Consider the following 25,375-nt stretch of genomic DNA (forward strand, 5'->3'; position numbering starts at 1 on the left):
CTTGGGATCCACATGCTCGTGTCTGAAATCCATTCTTGTTTTCCAGACACTGTGCATTGTAACCAACATCATGACATCATATGGCACGTCCCCTGTTTGCGCAAATGGCGAGAACCGAATTCCGAACGGCGTTGGCGGAAAATCCTTTTTAAGCGTCCTCTGTAGAACGTTCCACAAGAAAATTGAATCAGAGCAATCTAATAAAATATGTTCAGTTGATTCTGGCTTGTTACATATCATACAATTTACACCCCAAGGCAGATAGATACCTTCTTCTTTTAACCATGGTTTAACAGGGAGCGTGCTGGTGTGCAGTAAGAAGAAAAAAGTTTTAGTTGACGCTCTAACAGGTATTTTTTTTATCACGTTTAAGTACATCCCGTTCGGCTGCTAACGCATACATTGCACAATATAAAGGTACAGGTGATAGCACATCAACTAAATCCTTATACAATCGTTTTTTGCTTACTGATGACAAATAATCTATCGAAAAATGCACTTCAAGCAAACGAGCAGCATAAACGACTTCTTTCAAAAATCCTTTTGCCGCTACATACGGTGCACAAAATGAGGATACAATGTACTGTGGTAGTGCATCACGCAGGTGCACTTGCACGACCGTACGTAGAAAGCCATCACTTTGATCACGCAAGAAAAAATATCGTGAAACAAGTTGCTTAAGGAACAACTGCGAAAGGCCAAGCCCGCCTTTCTTGACAGAATGAAAGAGATTTATTCTTCCGGTCCTCTCCCAAGTCGATCTAAAGATAAACATAGCAAAAATTCTATGGATCGTTTGCACACACGTTCGCGACATGCATAGCGCCTGTAGCATATAAAAAACTTTCGCCGCGAGAAACACATTGCAAACTGTTGCGCGCGCAAATATCGACAGGTCGCATCCGCCCCATTTTGTTGTCTGTGTCCTAACGTGTTCCGCTTGATCAGTCCACTGCTCGGTATTTTCCTGATAACACCCTAAAGGTACGCCAAGATACCTGGACGCACTGTTCGGTATTTTCCTGATAACACCCTAAAGGTACGCCAAGATACCTGAACGGAGAAGTGGTAAAGTTGACCACCTCAAGCTGTTCTCGCCTAGAATCCGACTCCTCATGCTCCCAAAGCCCTAGACACTTTTTCCAAATAATGACACTTCCAGTGAGTCTACAGACGGCGCTTGCGTCACTGATTGCCTGTTGTATGCTCTCTTTATTTTCACAAAAAAATCGCGATGTCGTCTGCATAGGCCAAAAGTTTCATTTCATGCGATAAAAACTGGTAACCAGTGATTTTTTATTGCTCAACACTCTTAAACAAAAGAGCTCTAAGTAAATTGCAAACAACAAGGCTGAGGCAGGACATCCTTGACAGACACTAGAACGCACGGCTATATCTTCACTGAGTTTCCTGTTAATTACGATTTTAGCCTGGCAATGATTGTATGTCATTTTCACACCATCTCTTATTACCGCTCCTACATTTACGTAATCCAGCAATGCAAAAAGTATGTTATGACACACCCTGTCAAATGCTTTTTCCAAATCTAACTGAATCATGGCTATACGGCCACATGACGCATCACAGCACTCTAAAATTGTTCTTGCCGTATGAATATTGCTAAAGATACTTCTTCCTCTTATTCCACATGTTTGGTGTGCACCAACAATATCGGTAATTACCGTTTGAAGTCTTTTTGCAAGGATCTTCATAAACACTTTTTAATCAACATTTGTTAGGCTTATTGGCCTAATTTTTTCTACCGACTGCAATCTTTCAGGGACTTCAGTTTTCGGTGTAAGTATAATATGGCTTTTCCTAAAAGACATGGGCATTTGTTTGACGTCATATGCCTCCGTTATGGTACGGTGAAGCATTTCTGAAATTTCTTTTTTGAAAAACTTATGAAAGGCAGCCCCGATGTCATCTGGTCCAGGTGTCTTGCCGTTGCTGAGGTCATCAATCGCTTCCTGAACTTCTTCTGTTGCTATTGGCCTTTAAAGACCGATTTTAACGTCCTTATCCAGTTTGGGCATAAGTGACAGAAAATCTACAAAGGATCTTGCACTTCTGCTTCGCTGCCCAAGAAGCTCCGACATCGTTCAAGGAAAGCTATTTCGATAACCTTCTGGTCCGACGAAACCATGCCACGATAGCGTATTTCTATTATCTCCTTTTTGGTAGCATACCTCTTTTTTTCAGCTAGCGCGCGTTTGGTGGATATTTCTCCCACCAAAAACCGTCCGCACGTGCCCTTACCACGGCGCCTTTATATCTTTCCTCAGCGATGGATTCCATCTGTCTTTTCACTTCTTTAATTACTTTTCTGAACAATCCGGGTATCGTGCTATCGGCATTTAAAAGATAGTCCAGTGTGGCTTGTAGTTCGTTTTCTTTTTGTTTTTCTTTATATCGTAGGATGCTTGACCTCTCAATTGCGCACATTTTTGGTTTTAAAATTCTCCCAAACCGCGGTAAAGCTTGTGGTATCATTAAACAGAGCTTCCTTGCACTTTTGGCTCACCAGTTTAACAAACGCTTCGTCTTTCAAAAGGTTTTCATTTAACTTCCAAAGGTCCCAATTAAACGCACTTGTTTTTCTTTTATTACCTACTTTGAACATTACAAGGCTATGGTCACTAAAGCTAACGTGTTTCACTATGTAGTTGCTACAAAAAGCCATGATACATTGCGAAATGTACACGCGATCTAACCTTGCGTGGCTTTGAAGCTGAAAGTGTGTGAACTGCGCATGGTTTCCGCGATGAACATCACCAACGTCCACAAGGTCACAGTCCTCTGTTAAAGCACGAAGCTGTAGTGAACCTTTTGTCACGAACTGGATTATTGCTAACCGTGTCTTCAGGCATGCAAACGCAATTGAAGTCACCAAGTAACGCGACAATTCTGTCACACTTTAAAAAATTTGCTACGTAATCAAAAAAACATTTTCTGTCAGAACATGTATTAGGTGCGTATACACAAATAATTCGCCCTTTCTTTCCATGAAAAGAAAAATCATAAAGTGCTAATCTGCCATCTAGAGAAGTTGTGACACTTTCTTCAATAATACCAATAGACCGTTTTAAAAAGATTACACATCCTCCCGACTTTCCAATGGCATGGCATACACAGACATTAAAATTAGCTTTATAATTATCAACCATGCCATCAGCCTGCTCCTCGCTCTCAATTTTTGATTCTTGTAACGCTAAGATGTCGATATCATTTTCAATTAACAGACGCTTTAACTGTACTTGTCGCTTTCTTGCTGTTAACCCTCTTACATTCAGAGTACCTATCCGAAGCGCTGACGGTAATTTAAAGGACATTGAATGTGAGGGGTCAAGCCGACCGCAGTGCGATAGATTCATGATTCTGGGACTCAGACTCACAGTCTCACGCCGCTCTGTAAGAAGTGGCCTCGCTGTGTGAAACGAGGTCGAAGCGTGTTCCTTGGCGGCACACATTGCTGACACACAGCGCTGCTCGTCCGACCCAGTTCAACCGTAAAGTGCTATTCCGGTCAGCAACCCCGCTAACGCGGGGTCACTGTCGGTGTGGTCCTTTTGTCTGGCGGCACGTTGGGTTTTACTTTAAACGAACTTCTTCTGATGACTGGTGTCTTCAGGACTGGCTCGCCAGTGCAGTCTTCGCCTCGCTTGCCGACGTCTTCATTCCGTTCACGCGGCCTCTTTGAGACAGCTGAAGTGCCGCTTTTGCCTCCGTCTTTGTCGGCGTCTTCCTTGTTAAGTTCGAACTCATGGGTTTCCATGACGGTCGCAGGAACGCTTGTGTTGTCCGAGACTTTATCATCTTCTGCTGTTTCTTGTAGCTCGTTGCCTTTGCTGTCCTGGTTGTCGTCCTTTCCTTCAACGTTTTCAAAGGAGGGTTGCGTTAATGGCTTGCCGCCAGAGCTTGATGCAACCCCACCTCCGCTGGTTGTTTCCTCCGCATCGACCTGGTCCATGAGGTGTTCGTTCACAGTGTCATTTCTACCGGACCCTGTTACGTTTGCGTAGCTACGCACACACTGGGTATCGTCATGGCCATAGCGACGGCAGAGCCCGCATCGTGGAACTCGGCACTCGCGCCGTATGTGACCCGTGCCGTGGCACCGGAGGCAGAGCGGCGGTCTCCCTGGTACATGCACTAGTGCATGGTCTTCGCCGACGCGGATCTGGTGTGGCAGGTCTTCCACGGTGTAGCCAGCCTTCAGGCGCAGGGATACTAGACGCGTGTGGGAACCCTTGTCATTACAGCCTGCCACACGCCACTTCTCCCTCGATATATCGCTAATAGTGCCGTTAGGCGACAGGGCAGTTCTCACGTCTTCGTCCGGTGTGGTGTGCAGAAGCCAATACAGCTTCATCCTGATGTCTTGGTTGCAGGGGTCTATGACAACACACCGCTGCTCCTTAACACTGAAGGCTGGGGCTGTCAAAATCTTCTGCTTGGCTTTTCCGTCTTTGAATGTTATCGCTCAGACGCGATTCATTTGATACGCTCCTAGGGCCACAACTTCCGGCATGAGCTGCAGACGGTCCAAAGCATCTCGGAAATGTTCGACACGGTATGGCCTTGTCTTTACATCAGCGTGCAAAAAAACAGTAGTCGTAACGGTCGTACCTGAAGGCAACTGCGGTAAAATGATCTGGTATTCCTGCGATGTCGTATCGTTCAACCTGATGCTGCGACCCAGCTGGGCCGCTGAAACCGCCCCTGAGGTGCAAGACATTCTGCGTCGGCACCGTACGGTAGCAGGAAGTAGAATCCCTCCACCTCGCCCACACATCAGGTACCCCTCGTAAGATCTCAGTCAATCCTACATCTGTCCCATCAAGTCAGCGTATTTTTCAGGAACAAAAAGCGCAAAACGTTCGACGATGGTGGGACTCGAACCCACGCGGGCAGAGCCCAATGGATTAGCAGTCCATCGCCTTAACCGCTCGGCCACCTCGCCCTCTTTTTTTTTATTTATTTATTACCGGTTTTCAATATAACATCGTGCATATAAATTTCACACTCATGACACAAATGCAAGCTTCTTGCGAGAGCAAAAGAAGGCAAGAAACAAAAAGCGCTACAAAGCCGTCTATCCGCATCGGACTGACGTTGTCAAATTAAAATTCCTTCATGACTGTCAGAGGTTCGAGCCTCGACAGCCAATCCGGTGCACACTCTTGCATTTTCTGCGTTTCAATAAATAAGGACATAGACTCTCTGAAATATATACGCGCTGGCCGAGCGTCGGCGTCGCAATGGTACCCGGCCATGCGAGCTCGCCATATAGAGTGGAGGGCATTCAGCATAATGAGATCATACGGTACTCCGTCTTCATCTTTAATTGGCAGATACCTGATCCCTTGGGGGTCCACCGGTAACTCCTTTTTCAGCGTTCGCTTTAACACGTCCCAAAGGAAAACGGCCGCCCAGCAATGCAATAAAACATGATCAATGGTCTCCGGCTTCTGACAGATCAAGCAGTGGGATCCCCACGGCACAAGAAAGCCTCGTTCTTCGAGAAAAGTTTTCACAGAGAGCGTTCTTGTGTGGAGCTTAAAAAAGAAGGTTTTAACACCTGGTGGCACCTGCATTCGTTTCACCCGTTTAAGGACGTCTTGTCCAGGCCCTCCACTGTATATGGCTCTGTATAACGGCACAGGAAACACAATGTCGCACACATCTTTATACAGTGTTTTCCTTTTCACGTGACACAGATAATCGTTTGAAAAACGAACTGAAAGGAAACGCACACTGTCGGCCACTTCCTTAAAATAACCACGCAGTGTTCCGGTCATGCTTGCCGTACTGACAACATATGCAGGCAATGCGTCGCTCAACCTGAGCTGACATACGGTGCGCAAAAAAGGATCGCGCACATCGCGAAAAAACAAAACGCGGTTGACAAGCTGTCGAACAAAAAGATGCGCCAAGCCCAGCCCCCCTTCCTTCACGTGCCTGAACAGTTTTGTTCGGCTACACCTTTCCCAGGTGGAGCCCCAGATAAAAACCGCGAACACTCTGTGCAGCTTTTGCACGTTTACCCTTGAACAGTACAACGTCTGCATGACATACCACAACTTCGTAATAAAAAACATGTTACACACCGTTGCCTTAGCGAAAATCGACAGGTTGATGCCTTTCCACCTTTCTGCTTTTTCTCTAGTTTCTTTTGTTTGGTTCATCCAGTATTCGTCGCTATTTTTGTAACTGTCCATGGGAACACCTAGATACTTGGTCGGGGTTTTCATCCAGTTCACATTTGCAAAATGGTCCGGGGTGGAAGACCACTCTCCGTGCCACAAACCGAGGGACTTCCCCCAGTTCACTCTACTGCCCGTCACACCACAAAAACGTTTCACTACGCTTATCGTTTCCGTTACACTTTGTTTGCTTGTACAACACACTGCGATGTCATCTGCATATGCCAAGAGCTTGACTTCTGTGTCTGCCAAATTATAACCGCGTATTTGATCATTTTGAATTATGGCCAAACACATAGTTTCTATGTAAATGCCAAACAAAAGAGGACTGAGGGGGCAGCCCTGACGCACAGAACGCATGACATTAATGGGGGCCCCCAATGATTTATTCACAATTAAGCGTGTTGTGCAGTTCTGATACGCCAACGCCACTCCCTCAGCGATGATGGAACCAATATTAACGTGATTCAAAATGGCAAACAAAATACCATGCGAGACACAATCAAAGGCTTTCTCGAGGTCGAGCTGAAGCACTGCGACTCCGCCCAAGGTGACGTCGCAGCACTCGAGCACGCACCGCATCGTGTGAATATTCGAAAAAATCGACCTGCCTTTGATCCCACATGTTTGGTGATCTGCGACAATTTCCTTTATTACACTTTGAAGTCTGGCTGCCAAAACCTTCATGAAAATTTTATAATCTACATTGGTTAAAGATATCGGCCTGTAAGATGTCACCAGCCTAAGTTTCTCTACTTGATCACTCTTAGGGAGGAGTATGGTATGCGCTTTGCCAAAAGAAGGTGGCAAAGCTTTGTTCTCATACGCATCATTAAACAGCCGTGCTAGCAACGGTGACAGTTCCTTCTTGAAAGCTTTATATAAACAAGCGCCCAGGCCGTCAGGTCCAGGTGATTTGCCTTGATTCAAATCCTCAATTGCCTTTTCAACTTCGCTTTCTGTTATTTTCACTCCTAATCGTTCTTTTGTGTCGTCACTCAATCGCGGCATGCGACCGAGGAAGACCTTTTTGAACTCGTCTACATTCGCTTCTTGAAACGCAAAAAGGGACTGGTAATACTCTAAAAACGCTTGGCCTATACTCTTACTGTCGTCGGCAGTTGTGCCATTCCATAGAATCTTATCGACGTGATTCCTTCGACCGTGAGCTTTTTCAAGTCCAAGCGCCCTTTTAGTGGGCGTCTCTCCAGCTACTAATGCATTTGTTCTTGCGCGCACCATCGCACCTTGATACCGTTCTTTGTCGAGCTGCTCGATTTTTTCTTTAATGGTTCGCACATCTTGTTTATACGCCCCTGGCTCTTCGCACTCAAGCGCTATCAGCTGCTTAAGTGTCTTTCGCAAGCTCTTTTCTTTCATTTCCTTCTCAAACTTTAAGCAGCTCGATCTTTCACAGGCTTTCATTTTTACGTTTTGTTTGAACCCTTCCCATTTCTCTGCTGTTGTTTGACTATTATCCTCACAAACCTCCCTTACGGCCTCATGTACTGCCTCTACAAATGGTTGGTCTTTTAGTAGTAAAGCGTTCATTTTCCATAGGTCCCAATTAAAAGATTCTCTCTTCTTCTCCGTGCCTATGTTACATTTCACCAAGCAGTGATCTGAGAACGATACTGGTGCCACAGAATAACTATGGCACTTTGGAATCATGTCTTGCGATATGTACATGCGGTCTAACCTCGCGTGACTGTTACCTTGAAATCGCGTGTACATTACTTCCCGCTCCCCCTCCAGACACTCGCAAACATCGTCCAGTTCATTTTCACGTATTAGTTTAGTCAACACACTGCTGCTTCTATCACGAATACCGGCATTATTGGCTCTATCCCGAGCACTCAAAACACAATTAAAATCCCCCAACAAAATCATGCACTTATCGCTGCAAATATACTGAAAAAGGCTCTCAAAAAATAAGGTGCGCTCTTCTACAGAATTCGGCGCATATATGCACATGACTCGAAATTCAATTTCACGATAAACAAAATCACAAAAAACAATCCTTCCAGACTGGCATGAAAATACACTTTGAACAACAATATCAGGCAACTTCTTTACAAACAGAACACAACCGGCGGACGTCCCTACCGCGTGACTCACGACCGCATAATATCTAGTCGTGAAACGCCGCACCATGCTCCCGGTCTCCTCTTCTCCGTCAACCTTGGTCTCCTGGACGGCTAGTACGTCTATGTCTTGGTCAGTGACCAACCGTAGGACCTGACTTTGCCTACGACTAGCCGCCAACCCTCTCACGTTTAATGTGGCGATAGTAAGTGACGGTAAGAGAGCCATCTTAACTAAGGAAAAAAGTAGGCCCGGAGCATGGCGCTTACCCTTCACGACTAGCCACCGGCTAGCCGCCTCCGGGACCTCCCGGCTTGTTCGTGTCGTTAGGCGAGACCGTTTTGCCCACAGGCTTCCTTTCAGGTGGTACGTTGGGCTTTGGCTTGTAGCCCATCCGTCTTCCTTGTGGCGTCTTCGTCGGCGGCCCCTCGCTGGTGCTGGTGGCACCACCGTCCTTGTCCTTGGTATCGTCGTGGGTTCGTTTGACTGGGGCACCAGGAGTCCCAGTCCGCTCATCGTGGTTGACTTCCTTGCCCTGCAGCATTGCCATCTTGTCGTTGTCGGGTGCGTCTTCGTTAATGCCCCCCGTAGCAAGGCTCACTGCAGGCAGGACCTGCACCGGTTTGTCCGTCTTTTCGTCAGCCTCAGCCACCATGCCTTCAGCACCGGCGGTAGATGACCCTGTGAGTGTCCCTGTCGAAACCGAGTCTCCGGTTCCTTTGGCGGCGTCTTCCGTCTCGACCACGTCCATGACGTGTTCAGCCGCAACGTCCCTCGCTGCTGGTCCTGTCACGGCGGCGTAGGATTTGACGCAGTCAGCGTCAACGTGCCCGAAACGTTTGCACCTGGAACAGCGCGGGACTTTGCACTCTCGGCGGACGTGCCCCGTGCCTTGGCAGCGCAGGCACTGCATGGGTCGACCGGGCACGACCACCAAGGCCAACTCTCCGCCGACGCGGACCTGATGAGGAAGGTCCTCAACTTTGACGCCGTTCTTTAGCTTGAGGAGCACCGTCCGAGTGGTCGACGTCTTGCTTGCCATGCCTTCGACTCGCCACCGCTCCCGGCTCACCTCCTCCACCTTGCCGAAAGCCGCGAACGCTGTCCAGACGTCCTCGTCGGCAACGCCGTACAGGAGCCAGTGAAGCCTAAGCTTCACCTGCTGGTCCTGCGGGTCCACGATGACGCACCGTCGTCCCTTCACTTGCAGTTCCTTGAGGGAAACTAATCTTTTCGTCGCAGTCGCATCATTCAGGGTCACCGCCCAGACGTGGTTTATCTGGTACGCCCCTATGCATACCACGTCCGGTAAGAGGCCAGTCGGCAGTAGGGCGTCCCTGAAATCTTCGACCTTGTATGGTCTCGCACGCACATCACCGTGCAAAAACACGGTGTTAATCGCAACTCGTCCCTTAGGCAGTTGAGGCAAAATGAACGGGTATTCCTTATCATCTTCCGTAATCCTGTTTCCGCGACCAAAAGTGGCCGCTGTCGCTGCCCCGGAAGAGGCCATGACCCTACGATGCGAACAGCTCGGCTGCCGGATGCAGAATCCTCGGCCACCTCGCCCACACATCAGATACCCCTCGTAAGATCTCAGTCAATCCTACATCTGCGCCATCAAGTCAGCCTATTTTTCAGGGACAAAAAGCGCAAAATGTTCGACGAGGGTGGGACTCGAACCCACGCGGGCAGAGCCCAATGGATTAGCAGTCCATCGCCTTAACCGCTCGGCCACCTCGCCCACACATCAAGTACCCCTCGTAAGATCTCAGTCAATCCTACATCTGCGCCATCAACTCAGCGTATTTTTCAGGGACAAAAAGCGCAAAATGTTCGACGAGGGTGGGACTCGAACCCACGCGGGCAGAGCCCAATGGATTAGCAGTCCATCGCCTTAACCGCTCGGCCACCTCGCCCACACATCAGGTACCCCTCGTAAGATCTCAGTCAATCCTACATCTGCGCCATCAAGTCAGCCTATTTTTCAGGGACAAAAAGCGCAAAATGTTCGACGAGGGTGGGACTCGAACCCACGCGGGCAGAGCCCAATGGATTAGCAGTCCATCGCCTTAACAACTCGGCCACCTCGCCCACACATGAGGTACCCCTCGTAAGATCTCAGTCAATCCTACATCTGCGCCATCAACTCAGCGTATTTTTCAGGGACAAAAAGCGCAAAATGTTCGACGAGGGTGGGACTCGAACCCACGCGGGCAGAGCCCAATGGATTAGCAGTCCATCGCCTTAACCGCTCGGCCACCTCGCCCACACATCAGGTACCCCTCGTAAGATCTCAGTCAATCCTACATCTGCGCCATCAAGTCAGCCTATTTTTCAGGGACAAAAAGCGCAAAATGTTTGACGAGGGTGGGACTCGAACCCACGCGGGCAGAGCCCAATGGATTAGCAGTCCATCGCCTTAACCGCTCGGCCACCTCGCCCACACATCAGATACCCCTCGTAAGATCTCAGTCAATCCTACATCTGCGCCATCAAGTCAGCCTATTTTTCAGGGACAAAAAGCGCAAAATGTTCGACGAGGGTGGGACTCGAACCCACGCGGGCAGAGCCCAATGGATTAGCTGTCCATCGCCTTAACCGCTCGGCCACCTCGCCCACACATGAGGTACCCCTCGGAAGATCTCAGTCAATCCTACATCTGCGCCATCAAGTCAGCGTATTTTTCAGGGACAAAAAGCGCAAAATGTTCGACGAGGGTGGGACTCGAACCCACGCGGGCAGAGCCCAATGGATTAGCAGTCCATCGCCTTAACCGCTCGGCCACCTCTTTTTTTATTTATTGCCGGTCTTCGACATTACTCAGACGGTACAGTTAGCACACACTTATATATCACAAATTCCAAACATTGAAGGAAAAGAAAACAACAAGGGAAGGTGCGTAAGGAAAGAAACCGCACAATAGAGCCGTCTGTCCGTATTGGACTGGCTTTGTCAAACTAAAATTCCTTCATGGCTGTCGGGGGTTCTAGCCTCGACAGCCAATCCGGTACACATTCTTCCATTTTCTGCATTTCAATAAATCGCGACATAGATTCTTTGAAGTAAACACGAGCTGGCCTAGCGTCAGGATCGCAATAGTACCCTGCCATACGAGCCCGCCATATACAGTGCAGAGCATTCAACATAACAAAGTCATAGGGAACCCCGTCATCATCTTTAATGTCCAGATACCTAATGCCTTGGGGGTCCACCGGTAGCTCTTTCTTCAGGGTACGCTTTAAGACGACCCAGAAGAAAACTGCCGCCCAGCAGTGTAGGAAAACGTGATCTATATTTTCGGGCTTCTTGCATATCAAGCAGTGCGACCCCCAAGGTACGAGACAACCCCTTTCCTCCAGAAACGTCTTCACGGAGAGCGTTCCTGTGTGTAGCTTAAAGAAGGTCTTTACACCTGTGGCACCTGCATGCGTTTTACTCGTTTAAGTACGTCTTGTCCTGGCCCTCCACTGTATATGGCTCTGTATAAGGGCACTGGGAACACAATGTCGCATACATCTTTATACAATGCTTTCCTTTTCACTTCACAAAGGTAATCATTTGTAAAACGAACAGAAAGGAAGCGTACACTGTCGACCACTTCCTTGAAATATCCACGCAGCGTTCCCGTCATGCTTGCCGTGCTAACATGTGCCGGCAAAGCGTTACTCAACCTTAGCTGGCATACGGTGCGCAGAAATGGATCGCGCACATGGCGAAAAAACAAAAATCGGTTTACAACTTGAACAAAAAGGTGCGCCAGGCCCACACCCCCATCCTTCACTCTTTTGAACAAATTTGTTCGGCTGCACCGTTCCCATGTTGATCCCCAGATGAAAACCGCAAACACTCTGTGCAGCCTTTGCACATTTACTCTAGAACAATACAGTGTTTGCAAGACGTAATATAACTTAGTAATAAAAAACATGTTACAAACTGTCGCTCTTGCAAACATGGACAGGTTATTACCTTTCCATTTATCTACTTTTTCTTTCAGTTCTTTGGTTTGGTTCCTCCAGTATTCGTCGCTGCTATTGTACCTGTCTATAGGGAACACCCAGATACCTTGTCGGAGTTTTCACCCAGTTCACGTTCGCGAAATAGTCGGGTGCAGAAAACCAGTCCCCGTGCCACAGCCCTAGCGATTTGCCCCAGTTTATTCTGCTACCCGTTACGGCACAGAAATGCTTAACTACAGATATTGTTTCCATTACACTCGGTTTGTCAGTGCAACACACTGCAATGTCATCCGCACATGCGAGCAACTTCACTTCGGTCGCTGCCAATCTGAAACCCCGTATTCCGTCATTTTCATTAATTGCTACACACATTGCTTCTACGTAGATAGCAAATAACAGCGGGCTGAGGGGGCAGCCTTGGCGCACTGAACGCATGATGGTAATGGGGGCCTCCAGAGACTTGTTAACAATTAATCTTGTTGTGCAGTTCTGGTACGCCAAGGCCACGCCCTCAGTGATGATGGAACCGACATTAACATGATCTAAGATGGCAAACAAAATAACGTGAGCGACACAATCGAACGCTTTCTCTAGGTCGAGTTGAAGTACTGCAACACCGCCGCCCGTGACGCCACAGCACTCGAGCACACATCGCATCTTATGGATGTTTGAAAAAATAGATCGCCCTTTGATGCCACAGGTTTGATGGTCTGCGACTATTTCCTTGATGACGCCTTGAAGCCTGCTAGCCAAAACCTTCATAAATATTTTATAATCGATGTTTGTTAGTGAAATCGGTCTGTAGGATGACACGAATCTGAGTTTGTCTGTTTGGTCGCTCTTCGGTATTAGAATTGTGTGCGTTTTTCCAAAGGAAGGTGGTAATGATTTCTTTTCGTATGCGTCATTAAATACATGTGCAAGCAAAGGCGCCAGCTCTCTTTTAAAAGCTTTATATAGACCCGCGCTGAGTCCATCAGGTCCCGGCGATTTACCCAAGTTCAAATCGTCGATTGCTTTTTCGACTTCTCTCTCCGTTATTTTTTCCTCTAATCGCTTTTTTACGTCATCGCTCAAACGTGGCATGCGATGCAGAAAACCTGCTTTAAAACCCTCAACATTCGCTTCCTGAAATGCGAAGAGCGACTGATAGTACTCAAAGAAGGCGCGCTGAATGCTATCACTGTCTTCAACGACATTCCCATTCACTAAAATCTGGTCGACATGGTTTCTTCGTCCATACGCCTTCTCTAAACCGAGCGCCCTTTTCGTGGGCGTCTCCCCTGCGGCTAGTGCATCTGCTCGTGCCCGCACGATGGCTCCTTGATAGCGTTCCTTGTCAAATAGTTCAAGTTTTTCTTTGACGTTTCGCACATCGTCTTTGTACGCACCAGGCTCTTTGCACTCAAGCGTTAGCAGCTGCCCAAGCAGTGTTCTTAAACCCTTTTCTTTCACTTCCTTCTCGAATTTTATACAGCTGCATCTTTCTATCGCTTTCATTTTAATCTTTTGCTTAAAACATTCCCACTTCTCGACGATTGTTCCCGCAGCATCACATTGAACTTCATTAACCGCATCCCGTACTACCTGTAAAAAGGGCTGGTCATTTAGTAACAAGGCATTCATTTTCCACATATCCCAGTTAAATACATGTCTCCCTTTCATTATACCTACGTTACATTTCACCAGGCAGTGATCTGAAAACGACACTGGTACTACACAGTAACCGTGGCATCTTGGAATTGTATCCAATGAAATGTACATTCGGTCCAAACGCGCATGGCTGCTGCCCTGAAAGCGTGTAAAAGACACTTGACGCCCCCCTTCCAGACATTCATAAACATCATCGAGTTCATTTTCATTAATTAAATTTGATAACACTTCATGGTTATATTGCGCTCAGTTTTACAAAGACGATATTAAGAAAGGACAGGACGTGGACGGACGTAGCGCAAACTACCAACTGTTTAATAATGTTAAATAACGCGCTTATATACAAGGAGATATGGCGCGAGGGGGGGGGGGGTATAAAAGATATGACAAGTTCACGGAATGTAATAATAGTTCGGGTCAGGCATACATGGTTCACTGGCACCCGTTCGCCCTGGCAAACTCAACCTCAGCTTTGATAAGCGCGATGGACGGAGTGCTTACGCACATTTCTTTTTCTTTTGCTATCGCAAGCGCCTCCCATATTTCTCGCTCCGTTTTTGTTTTTGATTTGCCAATGACTGTGGCGCTTTCTAGAAGCGGAGAGCATTTGCATTGTTTGCAATGTGCAGCCAGGTTGCTGGGTGCTGTCAGAAGCTGGCACGTGTATTTGTGCTCCCGTAACCTATCATTTAGACAGCGTCCAGTTTGCCCGATGTATACTTTCCCGCAATCTAGTGGGATTTGGTAAACAACTGAAGTTGCACATTCCACGTACTTTGTCACGTGCTTGGTTTGACAGATCGTAGCACCAGTGTTTGCCTCTTTGGATCCTGCATTCACCCTCTTGCACATGCCTTTTAGTTTTTGTGGAGCGGAGAACAGAACTTGAACGTCATGGCGTTGGGCTGTCTTTTTTATCCTATGTGACAAGCCATGAATGTAAGGCAACACCACGCGTTTTTTCAATTTTTCTTTTTCCTGTGTTTTCTGCCTTTTCCTGCTGGTTCTGATTTCGGGCAACAAGTTTTCACAGATTTGCACCACCATGCTGTTTGGGTACCCGCTGTTTCGTAAGCGGCTTACTTGCAAATCGATGCTCTCCCTCACCGCATGGTGGCATGATTTTTCAATTGCTTGACTGATGCAAGCCTTGGCGATGCCTCTTTTTATGATTTTAGAATGGCATGAGTCATACCTCAGGATTTCTTTTTCTCCTCTAGTTTTGTAGCACCAGCAGATGTGGGAGCCTCTGAGCCTAATATTTATGTCAAGGTACTGCAAACGACCTTCGGTAGGAGTCTCGTACGTGAACTCTAAACCTTCATGCGCTTTTTTGAACATGCTGATGACAGTTTCAACGCTAAATGGATAGGTTACGGGAGCACAAATACACGTGCCAGCTTCTGACAGCACCCAGCAACCTGGCTGCACATTGCAAGCAATGCAAATGCTCTCCGCTTCTAGAAAGCGCCACAGTCATTGGCAAATCAAAAACAAAAACGGAGCGAGAAATATGGGAGGCGCTTGCGATAGCAAAAGAAAAAGAAATGTGCGTAAGCACTCCGTCCATCGCGCTTATCAAAGCTGAGGTTGAGTTTGCCAGGGCGAACGGGTGCCAGTGAACCATGTATGCCTGACCCGAACTATGATTACATTCCGTGAACTTGTCATATCTTTTATACCCCCCCCCCCTCGCGCCATATCTCCTTGTATATAAGCGCGTTATTTAACATTATTAAACAGTTGGTAGTTTGCGCTACGTCCGTCCACGTCCTGTCCTTTCTTAATATCGTCTTTGTAAAACTGAGCGCAATATAACCATGAACGTTCACCAACTAGCCCCCTTCATTGCTTTACTAAATGATAACACTACACTGCTTCGGTCACGCACACCTGCATTATTGACTCTGTCTCCGGCACTCAACACACAATTAAAGTCACCTAACAAGAACACGCGCATATTACAACATACATATTGTGTAAGGTTCGAATAAAAACGGACACGCTCATCTACTAAATTTGGCGCATAAACGCATATGACGCGGAGCTCAGCATCACAGATAACAATATCACAGAGAACAATCCTTCCTGACTGACACGAAAAAATACTTTGAATCTGCAGTCCAGGCAGCTTTTTCACAAGGAGAATGCACCCTCCAGCCGTGCCTACCGCATGGCTAACCACCACAAAATACCTAGGCGTGAAACGTCGCACCATGCTCCCGGTCTCCTCCTCTCCTTCAACCTTCGTTTCCTGGACGGCTAGTACGTCTATGTCATGGTCAGTGACCAACCGTAGGACCTGACTTTGCCTACGACTAGCCGCCAGCCCTCTCACGTTTAATGTGGCAATCCTAAGGGACGGTATTTGAGCCATCTTGATCTAAAAGAAAAGTAGGCCCGGAGCATGGTGCTTACCGCTCACGACTAGCCATCGCCTAGCCGCCTCCGGGACCTCCCGGCTTGTTGGTGTCCTTAGGCGTGGGCGCTTTCTCGACAGGCTTCTTTTCAGGCGGTATGTTGGGCTTTGGCTTGAATCCCATCCGCCTCCCATGAGGCGTCTTCGTCGGCGGCCCCTCACTGGTGCTGGTTGCCCGATCCTCACGGTCCTTCGTCTGGTCGTGGGTGCGCTTGACGGAGGCAGCAAGAGCACCAATACGGTCGTCGTCGGTGACGCCCTCGTCCTGCTGCATTGCGGTCGCGTCGTCAGGTGCGTCTTCACTGACGCTTCCCGTCGCCTGCCCCTCAGTCGTTGCGTCCTGTTCCGTCCTACTCGGTTTCTGGGTAGCCTCAGCCGCCTTTTCGTCTACCTCCAGAGTCGTCGCCCCACCAGTTGTGGCTGTCGAAACCATGTCACCGGTTCCTTTAGCCGCGTCCTCCGCCTCGGCCACGTCCATCACGTGCTCCGCCTCCACGTCAATAGCTGGTGGGCCTGTCACAGCGGCATAAGACTTGACGCAGTCAGCGTCGACGTGGCCGAAACGTCTGCACCGGGAACAGCGCCGGACTCTGCACTCTCGGCGGACGTGTCCCGTGCCGTGACAGCGCAGGCACTGCATCGGTCGACCAGGAACGACGACCAAGGCCAACTCGCCGCCGACGCGGATCTGATGAGGAAGGTCCTCCACCTTGATGCTGCTCTTCAATTTGAGAACGACGGTCCTGGTCGTTGAGGTCTTGGTTCCCATGCCTTCAACACGCCACCGCTCCCGGCTCACCTCCTCCACCTTGCCGAAAGCCGCAAACGCCGTCCGGACGTCCTCGTCGGCAACGCCGTACAACAACCAGTGAAGCCTAATCTTCACTTGCTGGGCCTGCGGGTCAACGATGAGGCACCGTCGTCCCTTTACTTGCAGTTCCTTGAGGGCCAGCAGCCTTTTCGTTGCATTCGCATCGCAGAGGGTCACTGCCCAGACGTGGTTGATTTGGTACGCCCCTATGCATACCACGTCCGGAAGCAGTCCCGTCGGCAGAAGGGCGTCCCTGAAATCTTCCACCTTGTACGGTCTCGCACGTACATCACCGTGCAAAAACACGGTGTTAATGACCACTTGTCCTTTAGGCAGTTGCGGCAAAATAAACGCATAATCCTTATCGTCGGCGAGCCTGTTTCCGCGGCCAAAAGTGGCCGCTGTCGCTGCTCCACTGGAGCCCATGATTCGGCTGACCGCTCAGCTCGGCTGCCGGAAGCAGAATGCCGCTCGGCCACTTCGCCCACACATCAGGTACCCCTCGTAAGATCTCAGTCAATCCTACATCTGCGCCATCAACTCAGCGTATTTTTCAGGGACAAAAAGCGCAAAATGTTCGACGAGGGTGGGATTCGAACCCACGCGGGCAGAGCCCAATTGATTAGCAGTCCATCGCCTTAACCGCTCGGCCACCTCGCCCACACATCAAGTACCCCTCGTAAGATCTCAGTCAATCCTACATCTGCACCATCAAGTCAGCGTATTTTTCAGGGACAAAAAGCGCAAAATGTTCGACGAGGGTGGGACTCGAACCCACGCGGGCAGAGCCCAATGGATTAGCAGTCCATCGCCTTAACCGCTCGGCCACCTCGCCCACACATCAAGTACCCCTCGTAAGATCTCAGTCAATCCTACATCTGCACCATCAAGTCAGCGTATTTTTCAGGGACAAAAAGCGCAAAATGTTCGACGAGGGTGGGACTCGAACCCACGCGGGCAGAGCCCAATGGATTAGCAGTCCATCGCCTTAACCGCTCGGCCACCTCGCCCACACATCAAGTACCCCTCGTAAGATCTCAGTCAATCCTACATCTGCACCATCAAGTCAGCGTATTTTTCAGGGACAAAAAGCGCAAAATGTTCGACGAGGGTGGGACTCGAACCCACGCGGGCAGAGCCCAATGGATTAGCAGTCCATCGCCTTAACCGCTCGGCCACCTCGCCCTTTTTTTTTATTCGCTGATTGGTACATCACACGTTAAAGAACAACAGAACAAAACGCATTTACAGAAAATATGACACTGAAAAATGTTTAAAAACGTCAACCACGCTTTGTTTGACGTGGGGATGATTATAATGACATGAGGTCATTCAGACCGGGTAGCCATTCCGGCTGTTCCTCGCCTGCGCAATATACATCCCTGCTGTGAGCTATGCTTTCTATAAAGTATTCTCTGGCTGGGCGTGCGTTTACATCCGCATGCCTCACCGCCATACGCGCCTTCCAAATTGCGTGCATACTCAACAACATAAACATATCATACGGTATGCCACTTTCACACTGAACCGGCAGAAAACGAATACCGTATGGTGTTATAGGGAGGTCTTTCTTTAAAGTTCGCTGAAAGATGTCCCAGTGAAATACGGCATCCCAACAGTCCAAAAAGATGTGATCAATACTTTCCGGCTTACGGCACAAGAGGCAATTAGTACTCTACGGAACAAATAGGCCCTTTTCCTCTAGCCATGGTTTCACGGGCAACGTACCAGTATGTAGCTGAAAAAAAAAATTTCTTGGCTGATGGCCGTACTACCATTCTTTTGATTCTTTTAAAGACATCTTTTCCTGGCCCGATGGCATACATGGTGCGATACAAGGGTTCTGGCATCATTGCGTCGATTAGATCTTTATACAGCCGTTTTTTCTTAACTTCGCCCAAGTACCGCAGAGAAAAACGAACCTTTAATATACTGAACGCCGATACTACTTCGCGCAGATAACCACGTATATCCATTCGCCCCGCACAAGAAGTCGATACAATGAATTCGGGTAAATAACAGCATAGTCTAACTTGTAACATGGTGCGCAAGAATGGATGACTCTGATCACGTAGAAAAGTAAACCTCGACACTATCTGTCTTAAAAACAAATGGGCCGATCCCAGCCCACCAGCTCTCACTGATCGATTTTTTTTTGGATTGTAAAACTTTATTTGTCCAACAGATGTAGGGAAGGCTTTAAGTCTTCCCACCTAGACGACGGCCAGGAGTCCTTGGACCCTAGCGGCGATTTCGGCCAGTTGGACTGTCTTCAGTTGAATCTCCGGATCGGAGCTGAGTAATAAGGTCTCCCATTGTTCTAAAGACGTTATTCTTCCCTCAGAGGGAGCCTGTGGGCATTCCCACAGAATGTGATCAAGATTAGCCCTGGCTTTACATAGCTTACACTGGCTAGAGTACTGACCCGGGTAGTAGAGGCTGCACGACACCGGGCTTGGAAACGAGTTGGTTTGCAGGCGACGCCAAGTGGAGGCCTGGCTCTTGTTTAAGGATGCATCAGCCGGAGGATATTTAACCCGTCCTAGTCTGTAGTGTTGTGTGATCTCTCTGCAGCACACTAAGCGGTCTCGCCCCGTGAAGCCTTCGGCTAGCCCACCAGCTCGGAATGTGAGTCCTCGAGCTAATTCGTGGGCCGCCTCATTCCCAGCGAGGGAGGCGTGCGCAGGTGCCCAGATTATTTCAATTTTCCGGCTATCTCTGCAGGTCTGCAGGATTCTGTTCGCCTCGGGAGAAATTCTGCCTCTGGCAAAGTTCATCACCGCAACCTTAGAGTCGCTGGCTATAATTTTGGCTGAAGTACTTGCAATTGCAAGTGCTATGGCAGATTCTTCTCCAATTTGAGAGCAATCCGTTGGAACTGTGCCACTGGCTATCAATCCAGTTTCAGCGCTCGCTACAGCTAGGGCCATGCGGCCGTTGCCATAGTCTGCAGCATCAACGTAGAGCACGTCCTTCGAGTTTTTGAAACGCTTCTCAAGAGCCTCGGCCCGTTTCTGTCTGCGTTCCTTGTGATGGATTGGGTGCATGTTTTGAGGTAGTGGTGGGATTATTAGTCGGTTCCGCACGCTTCGCGGCAGGTCTACTTTGATGCCTTCCTGCCCCTCATAGTTTATGCCTAGCCTAGCTAGGATTTTCCTGCCCGTAGGGCTTCCCGCAAGTCTCTCATACTGCGAGATCCTCACTGCTTCAATAATCTCCTCAAGCGTGTTGTGGAGCCCTAGAGCTAAAAGCTTTTCATTTGCAGTGCGGATGGGAAGCCCCAGCGCATGTTTTATACTTTTACGTATGATCCCATCAATCTTCTTCTTCTCGAATGACCTAAAACTGACGAAGGGAGCAACATAAGCTATTCTACCTATCACAAAGGCCTAGACTAGCCTAACTAGATTCGCTTCTTTCATCCCGGACCGTCTGTTGGCGATCCTGCGGATCAGCCTCATGGTCTGCAGTGCGCAGCCGTCTAGTCTCCTTATTGTTTCGCCATTAAAACCGTTGGCCTGAATAAAAAGTCCCAGAACTCTGATTTTGTCCACTTTTGGAATGGGGATCCCCCCAGCTGTGAGAGAGATTTGCGGTTCCTCCTTACTGGCCCTGCCTTTCGGCTGGTATAGAAGCAGTTCTGATTTTTGCGGTGAACATTTAAGTCCCCTAGGTCCGACATAACCTTCAACTGCCTGGATAGCCCTTTGGAGGGTTTCCTCTATTTGGGCATCGCTGCCCCTAGCTATCCACAACGTAATGTCATCAGCGTATATTCTGTGATTTAGTCTTTCAATAGCCTCCAGTCTTTCAGGGAGTTTGATCATGGCCACATTGAAAAGAAACGGCGAGAGCACAGAGCCCTGTGGGGTCCCTTTGCTGCCTAATTTAATGTCATCTGATTGGCATTCTCCAATCTGGATTTTTGCTTCTCGGTCTGACAAGAAGTCCCTAATGTAATTGTAGGTTCGTACGCCTACTCCCAAGTCCTGAAGGTTCTCAAGAATGGCTTTATGTGTGACGTTATCAAAAGCCTTCGCTAGGTCAAGCCCTAGAATTGCCTTTGCGTCCCCCGTTTCCGCATCGATGATTTGGTATTTTAGTTGCAGCATCACGTCCTGGGTGGAGAGCCTGGGCCTAAAGCCCACCATCGAATGCGGATAGAGGTCATTATCCTCCATGTAGTTATTGAGCCGCGTTTGAATAACGTGCTCCAAAAGCTTGCCTGCACAAGAGGTTAGAGAGATAGGTCTTAAGTTCTCTATCTGGAGTTTCTTGCCTGGTTTTGGGATCATCACCACCTTAGCGGTTTTCCACTGATGTGGTAGTTTACCCTCTTCCCAGCACTTCTACATAAAGTTAGTTAATGCAGTTATAGAGTTATCGTCTAGATTGCGTAGCATTTTATTGCTAACGCCATCCGGGCCTGAAGCTGATTTGGTTTTGAGCTTGGCAATCTCCGCCCGGACCTCCGCCTCGCTGATGGGTTCGTCTACGCTGGAGTTGCCTACGCCTTCATAGTTAGGTAGGTGTTCCTTGCTAGTGTCCCCTATGTATCTCTCCTGTATGTCCTTCATTAGATCTACCTCCGTACCTTCGTACAAGTGAAGAATTTTTTGAAGGTTCTGTCGCTGCGCTGTTTTGCAGCCCTGTGGATCCAGCAGGTAGCGGAGTAGATTCCATGTCCTAGCTAGGCCTATATTTCCGTCCATCCTATCACAGGTGGACTCCCAGTTCTGTCTGGTTAGTTTGAGCGCGTAATCTTCTATATCTTTATTGAGCCTAGCGATGATCGAAAAAGATTTGTACGACTCGTGCGTTCCGATTGGGATCCCCAAACAAAAGTGGCAAAGATTCTGTGTATCTTCTGAATGTTTAGCCTATTCATGCACAGCACCTGAAGCACGTACCAAACTTTCGCTGCTAAAAAGATATTGCAGATTGTTGACCGGGCGAATATCTAGAAGTTTTTCCCTCCCCACTTATTTACATTCTCTCTCAGCATTTCTGTTTCGCCCTTCCAATATTCATCTGGATCTTTATATCCCTCTAGTGGCGCCCCGAGATACTTTGTGGGTACGTCCCTCCATTTCACATTTTCGAAAAAATCTGGCATTGCCTCCCAGGTGCCATGCCACAGACCTACACATTTATCCCAGTTTATTGCACTACCGGACCACTTGCAGTACTTGTCGACTGCTCTCACAGCTTCTCTAATACTTTCTCTGTTTTCACAGAAAACGGCAATGTCATCAGCATAAGACAATAATTTGACCTCGGCCATCATAAGCTTAAAACCACGTACTTTGTTATTGTGAATTATGCTCAAACAAAAGGGCTCTAAGTAAATAGCAAACAATAAAGGAGAAATTGGACACCCCTGGCGAACGCTCCTGGTAATATGAATACTTTCAGTGACTTCTTTGTTAATAACAATGTTAGCCTCACAATTTTTGTATGACATTTTCACACCTTCCAAGATAACATTCCCGACATTCACATGTTCCAATACTTTAAAAAGTACGTCATGCACTACGCGATCGAAAGCCTTTTCGAGGTCTAATTGCAACATCGCTATTTTCCTGTCCCATGCATCACAGCATTCTAGGATGCTCCTCGCTGTGTGAATGTTCGTTCCTATTGTTCTGCCCTTTATGCCGCACGTTTGGTGAGGTCCTACGATTAGTTGTATTACAGTCTGCAGCCTTTTGGCTAGCACCTTCATGAACACCTTATAACATTGGTGAGGCTTATAGGACGATAAGCACTCACTGATAAAACCTTCACTGGATCATCACTTTTGGGTATCAGTACAATATGCGACCTTCTAAAGGATGGTGGTGCATCTTTTATTTCGTACGCCTCAGTGAAGAGCCGCTAAAGAGCCTTCGAGAGGTCATGCTTAAACGCCTTATAAAAAGCAGCACCAAGTCCGTCTGGGCCCGGCGTTTTCCCTTCACTTAGATCGTCTATTGCTCTTTCTATTTCGGTTAAGCCAATTGGCATTTCAAGGCGTACTTTGGTTTCGTTATCTAATGTAGGAATTGGTGTCAAAAATTCACCGTGTAAAGAGGCCTCACTTTTACCGCTGCATCCCAGCAATCCTTTGTAGTATTCGACAAAAGCTTGTTGGATCATCAATTTGTCCCTTGTAATCTCTTCACCGTACGTTATCTGCGTTATTTCCTTACGTGAAGCGTACCGCTTCTCCTCGCTCAAGGATCGTTTCGTCGGTCGGCCACCTCGCCCACACATCAGGTACCCCTCGGAAGATCTCAGTCAATCCTACATCTGCGCCATCAAGTCAGCGTATTTTTCAGGGACAAAAAGCGCAAAATGTTCGACGAGGGCGGGACTCGAACCCACGCGGGCAGAGCCCAATGGATTAGCAGTCCATCGCCTTAATCACTCGGCCACCTCGCCCACACATCAGGTGCCCCTCATAAGATCTCAGTCAATCCTACATCTGCGCCATCAAGTCGGCATATTTTTCAGGGACAAAAAGCGCAAAATGTTCGACGAGGGTGGGACTCGAACCCACGCGGGCAGAGCCCAATGGATTAGCAGTCCATCGCCTTAACCACTCGGCCACCTCGCTTTTTTTTCTTTATTGCCATTCTTTGACAACATAAACAGACATACAGATGGCGTAAGAATGATATGCACAGTGCTCTGGTGATGTAACCGCCTGCCGTCATTTGGCAGGCGTGCATTGTTAGAACCGCTTTAGACAGACGAGTTCATCTAACAAGGTAGCCCATTCAGGCTTATCCAGTCGTGCATTGCAAGCCTCGCGCAAGAACAAAATACTTTCAGTAAAGTGCTCTCTAGCTGGGCGAATAACCAGTCTTTCATGCCTGACGTCCAACGTGTTTTCTACAGGCTGTGTAGAATCAACGCCATAAGCATATCATAAGGAACACGACCTTCACTGGCAATTGGAAGGAAACGGATGCCGTACGGTGTGATAGGCAACTCCTTTTTTAGCGTACGCTGCAGAATGTCCCACAAGAAAAGTGCGTCCGAGCAGTCTAAAAATGTGTGTTCGATCGTCTCTGGTTTTCTACACCTGCTGCAGTTGATCGACCATGCGACAAAGAGGCCTTTTTCTTGTAGCCAAGGTTTGACGGGAAGAGTTCCAGTATGCAAATGGAAGAAAAAAGTTTTAACCCCAGATCGCACTGGCATCCGTTTCACACGCTTCAATACATCTGCTCCTGTGCTCGGTGAATACATAGATCGGTACAAAGGAACATGCATACAAACGTCAACTAGGTCCTTATACAATTTTTTTCTTCCAACAGTAGCAAGATAATCAAATGAAAGGCGAGCATGCAAGAATTCTACATACCAAGCTACCTCCCGTAAAAATCCGCGGAGACTTGCGCCATTTGCCGTTCTTGAGGTTACGATAAATTTAGGTAACGCATTTCGTAAACGTAGTTGGCACACTGTTCGCAAGAAGGGATCCTTCTGATCTCGCAAAAAAAAGAAATCTTGAGACAACTTGCCTCAAAAACAAATGCGCCAAACCAAGGCCTCCTGACTTCGCCGACGGAAATAAATTAGTGCGGCTCGTTCTCTCCCATGTGGATCCCCATATAGAAACAGCGCATGCTCTGTGTATCTTTTGGATGGTGATTTTTGACGCGCACAGTGCTTGCAGCACGTACCACATTTTCGCTAAAAGAAAAAGATTGCATACGGTTGATCGCGCGAAAATCGATAAATTTCTACCTCCGAACTTTGTCCCAATAGTCTTTTGTATCATGATAATATTGCAGAGGTATTACAAGGTACCGCGCAGGGGTCGTGGCCCACTGCATATTTTCAAAATTTTCTGTTTTATCATTCCAATTACCATGCTACATGCCCAATGACTTGCTCCAGTTTATCGCACTTCCGGTGACTTTGCAGAATCTGTTCGCCACTTCTACAGCATTAGAGATGCTTTGCTTGTCTCGACAGAATATGGCGATATCGTCTGCGTACGCCAAGATTTTAACCTCTCTGGAGTCCATTGCAAATTCCCTTATGTTATTACTACTAATGACCTTTAAGCAAAATGGTTCAACGTACAATGCAAAAAGTAGAGACGATAATGCGCATCCTTGGCGGAGTGCTGACTTAACTTCTACCATAGCCGTAGGCTGTTTGTTAACTATTAGTTTCGTAGATACGCCAGCGTAGCACATTTTAACACCTTGCAAAAGAACAGAACCTATCTTGGCATGTTTTAAAA

The 25,375-nt window shown here is 48.0% G+C and overlaps 14 non-coding genes across 14 annotated transcripts; all 14 read right to left on the minus strand.

Annotated features, from left to right (window-relative positions):
* Positions 1-4,881: 4,881 nt before the first annotated feature.
* Positions 4,882-4,963, minus strand: TRNAS-GCU (transfer RNA serine (anticodon GCU)). The gene has a single exon. It is a non-coding gene; the product is annotated as a tRNA-Ser (tRNA).
* Positions 4,964-9,953: 4,990 nt separating this feature from the next.
* On the minus strand, positions 9,954-10,035 carry TRNAS-GCU (transfer RNA serine (anticodon GCU)). The gene has a single exon. It is a non-coding gene; the product is annotated as a tRNA-Ser (tRNA).
* A 93-nt stretch (positions 10,036-10,128) lies between these two features.
* Positions 10,129-10,210, minus strand: TRNAS-GCU (transfer RNA serine (anticodon GCU)). Its single transcript has one exon. It is a non-coding gene; the product is annotated as a tRNA-Ser (tRNA).
* A 93-nt stretch (positions 10,211-10,303) lies between these two features.
* TRNAS-GCU (transfer RNA serine (anticodon GCU)) lies at positions 10,304-10,385 on the minus strand. The gene has a single exon. It is a non-coding gene; the product is annotated as a tRNA-Ser (tRNA).
* A 93-nt stretch (positions 10,386-10,478) lies between these two features.
* TRNAS-GCU (transfer RNA serine (anticodon GCU)) lies at positions 10,479-10,560 on the minus strand. The gene has a single exon. It is a non-coding gene; the product is annotated as a tRNA-Ser (tRNA).
* A 93-nt stretch (positions 10,561-10,653) lies between these two features.
* TRNAS-GCU (transfer RNA serine (anticodon GCU)) lies at positions 10,654-10,735 on the minus strand. The gene has a single exon. It is a non-coding gene; the product is annotated as a tRNA-Ser (tRNA).
* Positions 10,736-10,828: 93 nt separating this feature from the next.
* On the minus strand, positions 10,829-10,910 carry TRNAS-GCU (transfer RNA serine (anticodon GCU)). Its single transcript has one exon. It is a non-coding gene; the product is annotated as a tRNA-Ser (tRNA).
* A 93-nt stretch (positions 10,911-11,003) lies between these two features.
* On the minus strand, positions 11,004-11,085 carry TRNAS-GCU (transfer RNA serine (anticodon GCU)). Its single transcript has one exon. It is a non-coding gene; the product is annotated as a tRNA-Ser (tRNA).
* A 6,626-nt stretch (positions 11,086-17,711) lies between these two features.
* TRNAS-GCU (transfer RNA serine (anticodon GCU)) lies at positions 17,712-17,793 on the minus strand. The gene has a single exon. It is a non-coding gene; the product is annotated as a tRNA-Ser (tRNA).
* A 93-nt stretch (positions 17,794-17,886) lies between these two features.
* Positions 17,887-17,968, minus strand: TRNAS-GCU (transfer RNA serine (anticodon GCU)). Its single transcript has one exon. It is a non-coding gene; the product is annotated as a tRNA-Ser (tRNA).
* Positions 17,969-18,061: 93 nt separating this feature from the next.
* On the minus strand, positions 18,062-18,143 carry TRNAS-GCU (transfer RNA serine (anticodon GCU)). The gene has a single exon. It is a non-coding gene; the product is annotated as a tRNA-Ser (tRNA).
* A 93-nt stretch (positions 18,144-18,236) lies between these two features.
* Positions 18,237-18,318, minus strand: TRNAS-GCU (transfer RNA serine (anticodon GCU)). Its single transcript has one exon. It is a non-coding gene; the product is annotated as a tRNA-Ser (tRNA).
* A 5,156-nt stretch (positions 18,319-23,474) lies between these two features.
* On the minus strand, positions 23,475-23,556 carry TRNAS-GCU (transfer RNA serine (anticodon GCU)). The gene has a single exon. It is a non-coding gene; the product is annotated as a tRNA-Ser (tRNA).
* A 93-nt stretch (positions 23,557-23,649) lies between these two features.
* Positions 23,650-23,731, minus strand: TRNAS-GCU (transfer RNA serine (anticodon GCU)). Its single transcript has one exon. It is a non-coding gene; the product is annotated as a tRNA-Ser (tRNA).
* Between the last annotated feature and the right edge of the window lie 1,644 nt (positions 23,732-25,375).

The sequence above is a fragment of the Dermacentor albipictus genome, chromosome 1 (genome assembly GCF_038994185.2).
Source record: "Dermacentor albipictus isolate Rhodes 1998 colony chromosome 1, USDA_Dalb.pri_finalv2, whole genome shotgun sequence".
Lineage (NCBI taxonomy): Eukaryota > Metazoa > Arthropoda > Arachnida > Ixodida > Ixodidae > Dermacentor > Dermacentor albipictus.